The following is a 17,104-nucleotide window of genomic DNA, read 5'->3' as shown; positions in this document are numbered from 1 at the left end:
CTGTTGAGGGTCGGGGACCCTCGTATAAAAAGGCTGAAGGAGAACGACCTGTACTGGGTGTCCAAGCATCTTTTTCCATCTCCCGGTTCCTAAAATCCATGCCATATACACGTCCCCTGGTAGGGGAAACCGCAGTGGAAGGTACCCGGCCACAATTTCTTTGCACAAAAGGCAATCCCGGACCCCAACCTGTACTCGATTGTGCAAAAGGAAGTAACCTTACAATGGGTCCCAGACCGCACGTCTTGTAATTCTCTGTCTGGGAAATTATATATCTATCAAATCTATCTATTTATCTATCAAATCTATCTAACTATCAATCGTATCTATCAAATGTATATTGCATCTATTGACCTATGTAATTCGTATCTATCAAATGTATATTGCATCTATTGATCTATGTAATTCGTATCTATCAAATGTATATTGCATCTATTGATCTATGCAATTCGTATCTATCAAATGTATATTGCATCTATTGATCTATGTAATTCGTATCTATCAAATGTATATTGCATCTATTGATCTATGTAATTCGTATCTATCAAATGTATATTGCATCTATTGATCTATGTAATTTGTATCTATCAAATGTATATTGCATCTATTGATCTATGTAATCTATGTATCTATCTATCAAATCTATCTATCTTGTGGCCGGACTGTTTTGTGACAGCCACTTGTGTTTCGGCCAAATTTGAAATAGAAGGACTGACCAAGCATCTTTTTCCATCTCCCGGTTCCTAAAATCCATGCCATATACACCTCCCCCGATAGGGGGAGTAACAGGTATTAAACTGCTAAGAATAGTACTACTTAACACACAACTCATATCTGGTGGCACAATAGATTGCACACGCAGTGCCCCAAATTTGAAGCTGGAGGACCGACCAAGCATCTTTTTCCATCTCCCGGTTCCGAAAATCCATGCCATATACACATCCCCTGGTGCCACAACTGCCTCTGGGAACCTTACCATGGGTCCCAGACCGCACGTCTTGTAATTCTCTGTCTGGGAAATTATATATCTATCAAATCTATCTATTTATCTATCAAATCTATCTAACTATCAATCGTATCTATCAAATGTATATTGCATCTGTTGATCTATGTAATTCGTATCTATCAAATGTATATTGCATCTATTGATCGATGTAATTCGTATCTATCAAATGTATATTGCATCTATTGATCTATGCAATTCGTATCTATCAAATGTATATTGTATCTATTGATCTATGTAATTCGACTGTATCTAATGTATATTGCATCTATTGATCTATGTAATTCGTATCTATCAAATGTATATTGCATCTTTTGATCTATGTTATTCGTATCTATCAAATGTATATTGCATCTATTGATCTATGTAATTTGTATCTATCAAATGTATATTGCATCTATTGATCTATGTAATTCGACTGTATCTAATGTATATTGCATCTATTGATCTATGTAATTCGTATCTATCAAATGTATATTGCATCTATTGATCTATGTAATCTATGTATCTATCTATCTATCTATCTATCAAATCTATCTATCTCGTGGTTGTGCAAATGGACTGTTTGCGGTTGTTTGCGGTGCGTTACACTTGGAGTTTGCTCTGTCACTGTGAAGCGGGCGTAACCCTTACACTACCTGATCAATACAACATCATACCTGATGTTTTAAAGCACGTTATTCCAAACAATTTAGGAATGTTAGGTGATTTATGCCCTTTATGGCTTAAAACCAGACTCTGCATCAACTATGTAATTTTCCATGGGAGTTTTGCCATGCATCCCCCTCCGGCATGCCACAGTCCAGGTGTTAGTGACCTTGAAACAACTTTTCCATCACTATTGTGGCCAGAAAGAGTCCCTGTTGGTTTTAAAGTTCGCCTGCCTATTGAAGTCAATGGCGGTTCGCCCGGTTCGCGAACAGTTGCAGAAGTTCGAGTCCGCCGTTCGCGAACCGAAATTTTTAGGTTCGCAACATCACTAGTTACCGAAGGGCACCAGTCCCTATCCAGGATCGATATGTTCCTTATTTCAGACTCATTAATCGGCCTTAAACCTTAAACTGACATCAAAGATATCGCAATATCGGATCACGCCAACATTTCACTAAATAAGATGTTTGCTCTTTTCAATCAGCTAATAATCATAATATATATTTTCCTAAATATTTACGCCTAGATTACGAGTTTGGCGTTAGCCTTAAAAAGCAGCGTTGAGTAGTCCCAACGCTGCTTTTTAACGCCTGCTGGTATTACGAGTCTGGCAGGTACAGGTGTATCGCTCACTTTTCTTCCGCGACTCGAGGCTACCACAAATCCCCTTACGTCAATTGCGTATCCTATCTTTTTAATGGGATTTACCTAACGCTGGTATTGGAAGAAGTGAGCGGAAGACCCTCACCTGTCCAGACTTCTAACGCATTTAAAAGTCAGTAGTTAAGAGTTTTATGGGCTAACGCCAGAACATAAAACTCTTAACTAAAGTGCAAAAAGTACACTAACACCCATAAACTACCTATTAACCCCTAAACCGAGGACCCCCCCATCAGAAACACTTTAATAAATATATTAACCCCTAATCTGCCGACCGGACATCGCCGCTACTTTAATAAATGTATTAACCCCTAAACCGCCGCAGTCCCGCCTAGCAAACACTAGTTAAATTTTATTAACCCCTAATCTGCCGTCCCTAACATCGCCGACACCTACTTACATTTATTAACCTAAGTCTAACCCCCCCTAACTTAAATATAATTTAAATTAAACAAAATAAATTTAACATAATAATTAAATAAATTAATCCTATTTAAAACTAAATACTTACCTGTAAAATAAACCTTAAGCTAGCTACAATATAACTAATAGTTACATTGTAGCTAGCTTAGGGTTTATTTTTATTTTACAGGCAACTTTGTATTTATTTTAACTCTGTACAATAGTTATTAAATAGTTATTAACTATTTAATAACTACCTAGCTAAAATAAGTACAAAATGACCTGTAAAATAAACCCTAACCTAAGTTACAATTACACCTAACACTACACTATCATTAAGTAAATTACGTAAACTACCTACAATTAAATACAATTAAATTAAATAAACTAAATTACGAAAAGAAAAAAAACACTATATTACAGAGAAAAAAAAATTACAAGAATTTTAAACTAATAACACCTAATCTAATCCCCCTAATAAAATAAAAAATCTCCCCAAAATAATAAAATTCCCTACCCTATACTAAATTACAAATAGCCCTTAAAAGGGCTTTTTGCGGGGCATTGCCCCAAAGTAATCAGCTCTTTCACCTGTAAAAAAAATACAATACCCCCCCAACATTAAAACCCACCACCCACACACCCAACCCTACTCTAAAACCCACCCAATTCCTCTTTAAAAAAAACTAACACTACCCCCCTGAAGATCTCCCTACCTTGAGCCGTCTTCACCTAGCCGGGCACAAGTGGACCTCCAGAGGGGAAGAAGTCTTCATCCGATCCGGGCAGAAGAGGTCCTCCAAGCGGCAGAAGTCTTCATCCAAGCGGCATCTTCTATCTTCATCCATCCGGAGCGGAGAGGGTCCATCTTCAATCCAGCCCCCGCGGAGCCATCCTCTTCAAACGACGTCCTAACACTGAATGAAGGTTCCTTTAAATAACGTCATCCAAGATGGTGTCCCTTGAATTCCGATTGGCTGATAGGATTCTATCAGCCAATCGGAATTAAGGTAGGAAAAATCCTATTGGCTGATCCAATCAGCCAATCGGAATTCAAGGGACGACATCTTGGATGACGTCATTTAAAGGAACCTTCATTCAGTTTTAGGACGTCGTTTGAAGAGGATGGCTCCGCGTCGGCTGGATTGAAGATGGACCCGCTCCGCTCCGGATGGATGAAGATAGAAGATGCCGCTTGGATGAAGACTTCTGCCGCTTGGAGAACCTCTTCTGCCCGGATCGGATGAAGAATTCTGCCCCTCTGGAGGTCTATTTGTGCCCAGCTGGGTGAAGACGGCTCAAGGTAGGGAGATCTTCAGGGGGGTAGTGTTAGGTTTTTTTAAGGGGGGATTGGGTGGGTTTTAGAGTAGGGTTGGGTGTGTGGGTGGTAGGTTTTAATGTTGGGGGGGGTATTGTATTTTTTTTACAGGTGAAAGAGCTGATTACTTTGGGGCAATGCCCCACAAAAAGCCCTTTTAAGGGCTATTTGTAATTTAGTATAGGGTAGGGCATTTTATTATTTTGGGGGGATTTTTTATTTTATTAGGGGGATTAGATTAGGTGTAATTAGTTTAAAATTCTTGTAATTTTTTTTATTTTCTGTAATTTAGTGTTTGTTTTTTTCGTAATTTAGTTTATTTAATTTAATTTTAATTAATTGTAGGTAGTTTAGGTAATTAATGTAATGATGGTGTAGTGTTAGGTGTAATAGTAACTTAGGTTAGGGTTTATTTTACAGGTACTTTTGTATTTATTTTAGCTAAGTAGTTATTAAATAGTTAATAACTATTTAATAACTATTGTACCTACAAAGTTGCCTGTAAAATAAATATAAACCCTAAGCTAGCTACAATGTAACTATTAGTTATATTGTAGCTAGCTTAGGGTTTATTTTACAGGTATTTAGTTTTAAATAGGATTAATTTATTTAATTATGTTAAATTTATTTCGTTTAATTTAAATTATATTTAAGTTAGGGGGGGTTAGACTTAGGGTTAGATTTAGGTTTAGGGGTTAATAAAGTTAATATAATAGCGGCGACGTTGGGGTCGGAAGATTAGGGGTTAATAAATGTAATATAGTAGCGGCGACGTTGGGGTTGGAAGATTAGGGGTTAATAAATTTAATATAGTTGCGGCGACGTTGGGGGGGCAGATTAGGGGTTAATAACAATAATGTAGGTGGCGGCGATGTTGGGGGCAGTAGATTAGGGGTTCATAGGAATAATGTAGGTGGCGGTGGTGTCCAGAGTAGCAGATTAGGGGTTAATAATATAATGTAGGTTCAGCGATAGCGGGGGCAGCAGATTAGGGGTTGATAAGTGTAAGATTAGGGGTGTTTAGACTCGGGGTTCATGTTAGGGTGTTAGGTGTAGACATAGATTTATTTTCCCCATAGGAAACAATGGGGCTGCGTTAGAAGCTGGACGCTGCTTTTTTGCAGGTGTTAGGTTTTTTTATAGCCAGCTCTCCCCCATTGTTTCCTATGGGGAAATCGTGCACAAGCACGTTTAGCCAGCTTACCGCTACCGTAAGCAACGCTGGTATTGAGGTGAGATGTGGAGCTAAATTCTGCTCTACGCTCACCTTTTTGCGGCTAACGCCAGGTTTAAAAAAACCTGTAATACCAGCGTTGTCTTAAGGGAGCGGTGGGAACAAAAGGCTTGTTAGCCCCGCAAGCCTTACCGACAAAAACTCGTAATCTAGCCGTTAGTTAATAATATTAACTTTCAAAACTGGCTAAAAGGTAACTGGAGAGAATTTTACAGTCTTAACTTACTATATGCAGAGAAGGTGGAGGTGTTTTGGGAAACAGCTAAGGCTGTGCTATAGGGCAAAATTAAAGCCTATCTATGCCGGTTAAAAAAAGAGGAAAGCAACGAGAAATCCAACTTTCCAATCAGGTCAAAAATTGCTATAATGCCTATCCTATTAAGACACACTGGATTGACTATGTGAATGCAAAGACCCTAAGAGATATTTTAATTAAACAAAAAACAGCTCAAGAGGATCTTAGTCAAAGAACTTTATATGAGGGACATGTCAGCAGGTCAGCTACATTTCTAGCCAGGATTACCAAACCACAATATTATTTCTGTCATTAGAAGGGGAAATGATAGAGTCACAAGTAACTCAGATATGGAGAGGTTTTTTTTAACTTCTTTCAAGATCTATATACATTTGACAGACCAGATCAAGCAAAAAAAAGGGAATTTTGGGGTAATATTAATCTACCCAAACTTTCACCAGAAATTATGACAGAAATGAATATGCCCATCTCTATGTCGGAAATCTCAGAAGGTATTAAGTCAGCAAAGCTATATAAAGTCGCTGGACCGGATCTTCTTCCCATAGGAACAAAATTACCCCGACTTTGCATAAGCTGTTTAAATTTTACTTCTCAGACAGTACCAAATGTTTCCCTTACTTTCCCGCGTCTATTATCTCTAATTCTAAAAAAAATAAAGATCCAGAATATCCATCATCATACAGGCAAATTTCACTCCTGAATTCTGACTATAAACTTCTTACATCTATCGTAGCTAATAGATTAAAACCTAATTTAGGCAGTATAATACAAGAAAATCAAACAGGATTTATGCCCGGAGAAACACGGAGAAAAAATATGCGTAAGGTGATGTTACATTAGACTTTTTTTTTTAACAAATTCAAATCCTCTAAACGCAGAGATTTAGCTGACCTGGCAATTTTGACAGTCGACGCGAAGAAAGCCTTTGACAGTATCAGTTTGGTTCATCTATTTTTTACTTTAGAATAATTTGGATTGACAGGTCATCTCAATAAATTCATATATTTAATTTACAGCTCTCCAATATCTTCCATAATGATTAATAACTCCATCTTTGTCTTTGCAAAGGGGCACCAGACAAGGCTGCCCGCTCTCACCACTTATTTTTAATATTGCGTTGGAGCCATTGGTGACCCTTCTCTGTCATTAGGTAGACCAAAGTTAGTTTTATCGCTCTATGCAGACGACCTACTACTATTTTTAAGTAATTTAAAGATGCATTTGCCTTAATTATTGAATGATATTCATATTTTTGATGCAATTTCAGGGTTTAGGATAAACTTATCAAAATCAGAACTCTTATGGTTACATAAGACGGCTGATAATACCATCAATCATCCATTCATTGAGACTTTCCAGATTACCTACCTAGGTATAAGATTAAAGGGACAGTCTAGTCAAAATTAAACTTTCATGATTCAGATAGGGCATGCAATTTTAAACAACTTTCCAATTTACTTTTATCATCAAATTTGCTTTGTTCCCTTGGTGGTATTTTTGAAAAACTAAACCTAGGAAGGCTCAAACTGATTTCTAAAACCGTTGAAAACTGCCTTTTAGCTCAGAGCATTTTGAAAGTTTTTCATATTAGACAATAGTAGTTCATGTGTGTCATATAGATAACATTGTGCTCACTCCCGTGGAGTTATTTAGGAGTATGCACTGATTGGCTAAAGTGCATGTCTGTCAAAAGCACTGAGGTAAGGGGGCAGTCTGCAGAGGCTTAGATACAAGGTAATCACAGAGGTAATATGTGTATTAATATAGCAATGTTGGTTATGTAAAACTGGGGAATGGGTAATAAAGGGATTATCTATCTTTTTAAACAATAAAAATGCTGGAGTAAACTGCCCCTTTAAGTGCCAACACTTATGAGTGGTACAGGTTAAATTTTCCCAAATGCTTCAATACCTGTATAAATAAACTAGATAACTGTTTTAATTTACCTATATCCCTGACAGCTCGTGCCATGCTGATTAAAACCTTACTGTTTCCTAAACTACTATATTTAATCCAAAATATCCCAGTATTTATACACAAATTTGACATTCAAATGTTTAATAAATCCTGTTCCAGGTTTATATGGAAAGGTGTCAAAGCTCGGATAGCTCTTCCTCGTCTCATGAATACCAAGCTTACGGCAGGATTGGCCTTATCAAATACCAAATACTACAATTTAGCTGCTCTAACTAAAATAGCCATAGATTGGATCACTGAAAAGGAACAGGTTACTTTTGTGACCTGTGAATCCAATCTTATCGCCCCATTTCATCTGAATGCATTATTGCACTGCCCAATAACATCTCTCCCATCCAATCGGCTAGATCACGAGTTTTGCGTTAGGCTTAAAAAGCAGCATTAGCCGGTCATAACACTGCTTTTTAATGCCCGCTGGTATTACGAGTCATGCAGGTACAGGTGTACCGCTCACTTTTTTGGCCAGACTTGGCAATACCGCAAATCCACTTACGTAAACTGCGTATCCTCTTTTTTCAATGGGACTTGCATAGCGCCGGTATTATGAGTCTGCCAAAAAGTGAGCGGTAGACCCTCTCCTGTCAAGACTGGTACCGCATTTTAAAGTCAGTAGTTAAGAGTTTTACACTACAAAGCCGTAGCATAAAACTCTTAACTAAAGTGTTAAAAAGTACACTAACACCCATAAACTACATATTAACCCCTAAACCGAGGCCCTCCCGCATCGCAAACACTAAAATAAAAATTGTAACCCCTAATCTGCTGAACAAAATATCTGTAATTTGTTTATTATTTTCTGTAATTTAGTGTTTGTTTGTTTTTGTACTTTAGCTAATTTAATTTAATTTAGGTAATTGTATTTAATTTAGTGGGGGGGGGGGGTTGTACTTTAGATAATTTAATTTATTTAATTGTTTTTAATTTATGTAATTTATTTAATTATAGTGTAGTGTTAGGTGTAATTGTAACTTAGGTTAGGTTTTATTTTATAGGTACTTTTGTATTTATTTTAGCTAGGTAGTTAGTAAATAGTTAATAACTATTTAATAACTATTGTACCTAGTTAAAATAAATACAAACTTGCCTGTAAAATAAAAATAATTGATTGGAACAAAGCATTAACTGAATGTTCGCTTAAACTCATTAATATATTAATACGAGTGAAAGGCAAGAAGAGGGAAAAATTAAAACCAACCATTCTCCAGATTAAGGAGGAACTAAAGAGCCATAAGAAAGATGATGTTTATTTTAAATATAAACAGAATAGGGATGAAAATATGAAAAAATTGGATGATGAGCAGGCAGCAAGAAAAAGCAATAAATTCCTCAGGGATAAAGAGGACTATGAGGAGGGTAGAGTGTATGATTGGGCAACGATCAGACAACAAAGAAGGAAATTTGGCTTTAGAAAAAATCATAAAAGATCTGAACAAAGTGAAAGTCAAAAGCAACAAATGGCTAATGAGAACAAAGCCAAAAGTAATGGAAGTGATGTGCCGAAGTCCATTTTAAAGAATAAGCGTAAACAAGAAAAAAGAGTAATCTTCAGTACTGATGATGGCGATTCCTCAGACTCAGAAGCTATTTCCAAAACCCCAGGGGGGTCTATTTTCTCTTCTTCCCTATCCTCACTCTCCTCTATTTCTCCTCTTTCTACTCCCTCTTCTTCCCCACCTGCTTCTCCCTCCCCTTCTTCTGTTTCTTTTTTAGGAGAACCAACGCTGGAGGATCAGCAGCAGGACATCCATCCAAAAACAAGAAGAACATTGCAAAAAGAAAGAGAAGAAGGAGATGGAAAAATAAAAGGAGGAAAAAAGAACAAGAAGAAGAAGGGACATTGATTGAATATCCTGAAAACTCTGAAAGTTTTGAAATTTCAGATAATCTAGAAGTTTCTGACAATAGGGACATTGATGATAAGGTCACTGATAAAAATATTGTTAATATCTCTGATTATGTTCTTACTAAAGAAGAAATTAGAGTATTATCTAAAGGCTTAGGCTTTGCTCCAACAAGAAAGTTTTCTTGTTTTAATACTCTCTTAGATATTAACAAATTTGTGAGAAAGTTATCGTTAAAAAAATATTTCTCAACTATGAGTGAAAATACTGATATGTCAGATTCTGCTAGGTCTTCATATGTGAAGGAGAATTTGGAGGTTACACCTCATCTTACATTTGCAGATGCATGTGCCATCAGTGATTTAGAGAGTTTACTCAGTGAGGGCTCTATGACATCTACGTCTACATCTGCACTCACACCTGCACCTAAAAAACATAGGTCCGACTTTTATCCTGTTCACTTTAGAGGCCCTATGATAAATGCTTTCCAAAAATCCGTTCAAAAAGATATTTTTGAATTGGAACAAAGAGTAAGGGACACTGCTGCCCCCCCTAATCTTACTTTTAAAAAACGCCAGGCTCTTGACAAACTGGCCAAAAACAAAGATATCGTAATTCGAAATTCGAATAAGGGGGGCAGCATTGTCATAATGAATAAACAGCTCTATATGGATGAGGCTTATAGACAATTGTCTGACACTAAAGTTTACAGAAAGTTGGATCACAATCCCACCAAGTTATTTCAAACTAAACTCATGAAAATAGTTGAAGAAGGCATAAGTTTAGGTCTCTTCAAAAACTCTGATATTGATATATTGGTACCTAAGCATCCGATTTGCCCAATATTTCATCACGTTCCAAAAATTCACAAGAATGAGAGGTGTCCCCCGGGTAGGCCTATTGTGGCCGGTATTGGCTCACTTTTTGAGCCTATGGCAGAGTGGATTGACACTATTTTACAGCCATTGGCAATATCACAGTTGTCATACCTCCGGGACACCTCTCATCTCTTGATGACCCTCAACAAAATTGACTGGCAACCTGGTTTTTCCTGGGTAACAATGGATATTGTGTCATTGTATACATCTATTCCACAAACACTAGGTATACAAGCTGTTGCTTTTTTTCTTAAAAAGGAATCCCAATATTCCACTGAACACATTGAGTATATTTGCAGTGTTTTGAATTTTCTTTTGTCACATAATTATTTTCTTTTTAATGAAGAATTTTTTCTTCAAATCTGTGGCACCGCCATGGGCGCAAAATTTGCGCCTTCATTTGCAAATATCTTTGTTGCATGGTGGGAGTTAACCTACATCTATACCTCAATGAATCCATGGCAGAACAGAATTGTGTTGCTAGTTCGCTATATAGATGACCTGCTCTTGATAGTGGGACACCCTGTGAATGACAATGAATTTCAAGATTTCTTAACATTTTGTAATCATAATGATTTGGGACTCTCGTTCACAGGGTCTTTCAGTGAGAGGCAGGTCAACTATTTGGACTTGAATATTAGTATTGAGAACATGCAAATAATTACTAAAACTTACCGTAAACCAACAGCGGGTAATACAATTTTGCATGCCACCTCTCATCACCCACAACACCTTATCAAGTCTATCCCTAAGTCTCAATTTCTTTGTGTTAGAAGAAACACTCAGAGTGATAATGTTTATGATAAACAAGCAAGTGAGCTTAGGGACAGACTTGTTCAACGTGGATATAAAAATGAGGTTCTTGAGAGGTGTCAAGCAAAAATAAGAGATGATAAAACATTACCCCTAAAAAACATGTCTTGAAACAACAGAGATTTTGCTGACTCGGTTGTTTTTTCCACGGAATACAGCCAACAATATGATGAAATTGTAGGGGTTTTGAAAAAACATCTTCACATATTAAGGGCAGATGAGAGTCTTAACTCTCTGATAGGCAAATGCAAATGTGTCCCTAAAAAATCTAGGACACTGTCACAAATTTTATCCCCTAGTCAGATCACAGGTAACTCACAAAAACAAAGAGGAACTTGGCTTAACAAATTGGGCACTTTTAGATGTGGACACACTATTTGTTATACATGTCCCAATGTTAAATTAGGCCAACATTTTGTTAGTCAAATCACAGGTGATACTTATGAGATAAAGTTTTATGCTAACTGTGGCTCGCAGTTTGTGGTTTGTCTTTTGACATGTGACCTCTGTAATTGTTAGTATGTTTGAAAAACGACGAGGATGCTCAGGACCAGGTATAGCGAACATGTTAGGGATGTCAAAAATTATAATAAGGATTCCGCAGTTGCCAATCATTTTAATAATTTTCATCTAACACATATGGCCAGTCTCTCAGTCCAAATTATAGATATGGCTGTGGTCCCTGTTACGGTTGCCTCCAGGCTGGCTGGAAGTTGGACCGTAGAAAAGGATGCTCCTAGCGCTCACCAAAGAATCATCAGCACCATAGTCAGCAATCCCTGTAGTGATATTAGCTGAAGCTGTCCCCTACAAACATGAGTCAAAGCTGCAAGTTAGAGGGACAGAAAATAGGTCTTCTCCAAAATCCAGGGAAGCAGGGCAACCTTCCATTTAAAGGGCCAGTCACAAATAGCAGTTTGTAACATATCTCCCCTTTTGGAGGGAGACTAACAAGGCACCTGACCTTCTGTCGGTCAGTGCCTAAGTTAGTCTCGCAACCCACCCACAAATAAACACTAGCAGCAAAGCAGCCCCCCCACAACAAGTAGCACTGGCCTGTAGGTTCCAGGTTATAGGATGAAAGTGTAGCATCCTCTGCCTTCCTGGCGCAGCTGTGCAAATAGCTGATGGTACTTGGGGGGCAGAGGCCAGCGGCACTCTGCCCTGGTGCCAGCGCTTCTGCTGGGGTGGGGGGTTTGCAGGCCAGTCCTGTAACAAGGGGGTCTGTAGGGCAGAGGCCAGCAGCGCTCTGTTCTGATGCCAGCTCTTCTGCTGGGGGAATTGGGGCATAGTCCTGCCCGGTGGCAAAGGGAACGTTGGGGTCAGTGGGGGTTAACATCTCCACTGTTAACCCTGGGCCCAAGTTAGGAGTTAGCTGGGGAGGGGGAGATTGGCTTACCTCCTCCTCCTGATACTCCGGCGGCCGTTGGGAAGGGAGGTCGATGCTCTCCTCTTCCTGTGGAACATGCTGCGGCTGGGGAGAGAGACCGGTTGTCTCCTCTCCCTGGAAGGCACACTCCGGCTGGGGAGGGAGGTCGATGCTCTCCCCTCCCTGTAGCTGGGTCTGTCGCTGGGGATCTGGGCCGCCTGCCCAGCATCCCTGTAGGGCCGGTAGAGAGACTGCGGTCCCATCTCCACCTGCCTGCTGGGGGTCCTCCCAGGACCAGTCTATGAGGCCTGCTGCCTCTGGTATCACTGGTTGGGGTTGGGGAAGGAGACCGGTTGTCTCTTCCCTCTGCACAGTATACTGCCGCTGGGGAGGGAGGTCGCTGCTCTCCTCTCCCTGTGGAACATGCTGCGGCTGGGGAGAGAGACCAGGTGTCCATACCCTCAAACTCCACAGTTGGCGCTCAAAGGCTCGTGCCGCTTTGTTCTCCGTATCCAATTCCCGGATGATGCGACTGACTACCTCCTGCGCAGGGTCTGGACCATATCGGACTAGCCGCCTCTTTACCTCTGGAACGAAATCCACGCCCTCATAGCGACGGATCCGGTTGAGGTGCTCTTCACATGGTTCTGACCAGTATCTTGTCAGCTCCATGCTGCTGTAGGTAGGGACGCTGCGCAGTGGCTAGCGTTGCCCTCAATTACTCTCCTACGATACCAGTGCTGTTGTGGTGCTGCTCCTTGCGCTAGGACGCCAATCCCACCGCTGCCGCCAAATGTTACGGTTGCCTCCAGGCTGGCTGGAAGTTGGACCGTAGAAAAGGATGCTCCTAGCGCTCACCAAAGAATCATCAGCACCATAGTCAGCAATCCCTGTAGTGATATTAGCTGAAGCTGTCCCCTACAAACATGAGTCAAAGCTGCAAGTTAGAGGGACAGAAAATAGGTCTTCTCCAAAATCCAGGGAAGCAGGGCAACCTTCCATTTAAAGGGCCAGTCACAAATAGCAGTTTGTAACAGTCCCTATTAGAGGAGGGAATAGGGCTAAAATTTTGGAAAAGAAGGAACTTTATTGGATCCTCAAACTTAAGACTCTTGCCCCACAGGGCATGAATAGGGAATGTGATATGGATTATTTCATTGACAATTAAACTGTTGTTTAATTTCTGCTTTAATTTATTTTATTTTATTTCTATTATATTTTTTCTATCTATGCACCTTCTCCATCCATGCCCTGATATGTATCTATTTGTATCCACTTGTTTCCATATGAAATATTTGATTTTTCTTCTTATTGACCTATTTGCATTCTGCTGTTTCCAATGCAAAATTTAAAATTATGGTTATATGAATAATTATAATTTTATATTTATATCTTTCATGTAACTTTATGTACATTTATAAGAAATTTTTCTATGTACATTATATATATATTTTTTATGTACATAGAGAATTTTTTATCCTGAAATTGTGATATGATGTTATTTTAGTACTAACTTTTATCTCTAGAATATCATTATATAAAATGCAACATCACATTTTTTCAGTGTCATTATCATGCATAACTTGTCTGTTATCTCCTGCACTGTCTGTTCTTTTCTACTATATTAGAAATCTAGCCTACTGAGATTCAACCATTGTATCTAACTGCTCCAGCATTCTGTTTTTAGCCTTTTTCTATTTGTGTCTGTGAGGCAAGGAAATAGTTAATCTATGTTACTCACAGCATAAATAGATGAGGTTTCTCACAGAGTACCTCATCTATGATTAAGGGCCTGTAGGGGGCGCGAAACATGTAAGATTCTTTGCTCTAGCTTTTACTGCCATGTCTGTGTACCTTTTAAAGTTGTCTAATAAATTTTGATTTTTTAATATTTGGATTTGAGAGCCTGCCATCTTTTCTCTGTTCAAAATAAAAATAAACCCTAAGCTAGATACAATATAACTATTAGTTATATTGTAGCTATCTTAGGGTTTATTTTATATGTAAGTATTTAGTTTTAAATAGGAATAATTTAGGTAATGAGAGGAATTTTTAGTTAGATTTATTTAAATTATATTTAAGTTAGGGGTGTTAGGTTTAGGGTTAGACTTAGGTTTTGGGGTTAATAACTTTAATATAGTGGCGGTGATGTTAGGGGCGTCAGATTAGGGGTTAATAAATGTAGGTAGGTGGTGGCGATGTTAGGGCCAGCAGATTAGGGGTCAATAAGAATAATGTAGGTGTTGGCGATGTCGGGGGCGGCAGATTAGGGGTTAATAAGTGTAAGTTTAGGGGTGTTTAGACTCGGGGTTCATATTAGGGTGTTAGGTGTAGACATAAAATGTATTTCCCCATAGGAATCAATGGGGTTGCGTTAGGGAGTTTTACGCTGCTTTTTTGCAGGTGTTAGACTTTTTTTCAGCCGGCTCTCCCCATTGATTCCTATGGGGAAATCGTGCACGAGCACGTTACACCAGCTTACCACTGATTTAAGCAGTGCTGGTATTGGAGTGCGGTAAGGAGCAAAACTACAGTTAAGGCATTATATTTCTGGGTTGTATTAGACCGGTCTCTTGGAGCATTGCTTAGCAGAATAAACTTATACCAAGCGGGCATATATTCCATTTCTCCCCTCTATTCCTTATTAAATCAACACCCTTCTTCTGAGCAATTAGAATATATAGTAACGGAATGGCTAAAATATTTCACAGGAAGTCTCCGTTTTAGAATACTAGATAAAGCCTGGGTTCGGACGGCTTGGTGAGAGTCCCAGATAAAATTACGTTTTGCAATTTATCTAACCCCAGAGATTTTGTCTAGATTGTATAAGTCAAATATTTTATGCTCAAAATGTAGTGCGAGCCTCACCGACATCTTTCATTGCTTTTGGGGTTGCCCCAAAATTGCGTAGTTTTGGGCAACAATTACACATTTGATGAATTCAGTACTAACTCTAGATTTTTGTATCCGTCCATATGAAGTGTTTTTCTAGCTAAATTTCAAGGTTTATATAAAAACTTTAATTTAATTAACACAATTGTGTTTATAGCCCGTTGCCTAATTTTAGGATCTTGGAAAGCTCACTCCCTAAGTTTTCAGAGCTTAAACAAGCCCGGACTACGCAATGTACGGTAGAGCAGTATAATTTACAGGACCCCACTGACTCCCAACTTGCGGTATTATTTAAAAAATGGATAGAATTTATTCTTATTCTGCCAGAGATGGCACAAATTCAATTAGTTAAACCACTGGTAAAATCGCCCTATGTCCAACTGAACGTAAATGCTGGGCATCTACCCAGTTCGTGGATGGGCCATGAGAGTGATTGAGAGAGGTGGGCTGCCCCTCTCCATTGTCCCCCCTTTTTTTGTTATTTTATGTTAATGGTTGTTTATGTGTTGGTTTTCTTTCTCCCTTTCTTGAATTACTGCTAGGATACAATCATTTTGGTCTTGTTAATGACAGACTCCATATTGTGAAGGAACAAAGGGTACTCTCTGATAAGGGAAAGATCATATTGTATTACTATGAAGTTGTAATTCTTATCATATCATTTAAAAACTCCCACGTTGGAGATAGATGGTTTATATGCACGGTCGGCTCTTGACCTTTATATACTTTTGTGTAAGTTAGTTTTTGTTTTGGGTCCTGCGTGACGCCATATTACTATATTACTATGTTGTTTTCTGTCTGCATCCTTGGCTTTAAATAAAATAAAAAAGATGGTCAGCAGTCTATAAAGGGGTGAGTTCTCGTGCACTAGTATTTTGCCAGAAAACATAGGGCAATGAAATGAATGCATGGCATTATATGGGTACAATGTGGGCATAAAACAAGAATACTTCCCCTGAACACAAGGAGAGACTGATTTGGTTTCAGACAGATTTTTACAAATACTGAAGGTCACTAGGAGGAGATAAAGCCAGCAGCTGTGTGATCACATTTGTCAAAAACAACAAAGCTTGAAACCCCCCTTAAACCACTGTGCTGTGCCGATAGCTCTCTCCATGGTCCTCATGAAGTGGCACATTATACCAACAATTACCCCATATACAGAAACTTACTATCCAAAACTCAGCGTCCGGATCGTTCACCTGTAAAACACAACGGGAGAAGCAGATTCAGTGTCTGGGGTTATTAACGTTCATTTTTATTATATGTATGTGTGTTTGTGTGTGTATCTGTTTGTGTAATCTGTGTATATCTTTGTGTTTGTGTATATGTATGTATATCTTTGTGTGTGTATATATGTGTGTCAGGGTGTGTGTACATCTGTGTGTGAGTGTTAGGGTGTGTGTACCTGTGTGTATATGTGTGTGTGTGTATCTCTATGTGTGGGTCAGGGTGAGTGTACATCTGTGTGTATGTGTCAAGGTGTGTGTAACTGTGTGTATGTGTGTGCACCGCTATGTGTGGGTCAGGGTGTGTGTACATCTGTGTGTGTGAGAGTGTGTACATCTGTGTGTGTGAGAGAGTGTGTACATCTGTGTGTGTGTGAGAGTGTGTACATCTGTGTGTGTGAGAGAGAGTGTACATCTGTGTGTGTGAGAGTGTGTACATCTGTGTGTGTGAGAGTGTGTACATCTGTGTGTGTGAGAGAGTGTGTACATCTGTGTGTGTGTGAGAGTGTGTACATCTGTGTGTGTGAGAGAGAGTGTACATCTGTGTGTGTGAGAGAGTGTGTACATCTGTGTGTGTGAGA

At 38.9% G+C, this 17,104-nt stretch overlaps 1 protein-coding gene across 1 annotated transcript in view; it reads right to left on the bottom strand.

Moving 5' to 3' along the window:
* The window catches only part of TMEM220 (transmembrane protein 220), a 147,259-nt gene extending 130,764 nt beyond the window's left edge, over positions 1-16,495 (bottom strand). The window contains exon 1 of the mRNA XM_053710751.1: positions 16,467-16,495. The gene's annotated coding sequence lies outside the window, so the exon portion shown is untranslated. The remainder of the gene's footprint in view (positions 1-16,466) is intronic.
* Between the last annotated feature and the right edge of the window lie 609 nt (positions 16,496-17,104).

Source organism: Bombina bombina, chromosome 1, assembly GCF_027579735.1.
Source record: "Bombina bombina isolate aBomBom1 chromosome 1, aBomBom1.pri, whole genome shotgun sequence".
Taxonomy (NCBI): domain Eukaryota; kingdom Metazoa; phylum Chordata; class Amphibia; order Anura; family Bombinatoridae; genus Bombina; species Bombina bombina.
This window is presented reverse-complemented; position numbering and strand designations above follow the sequence as displayed.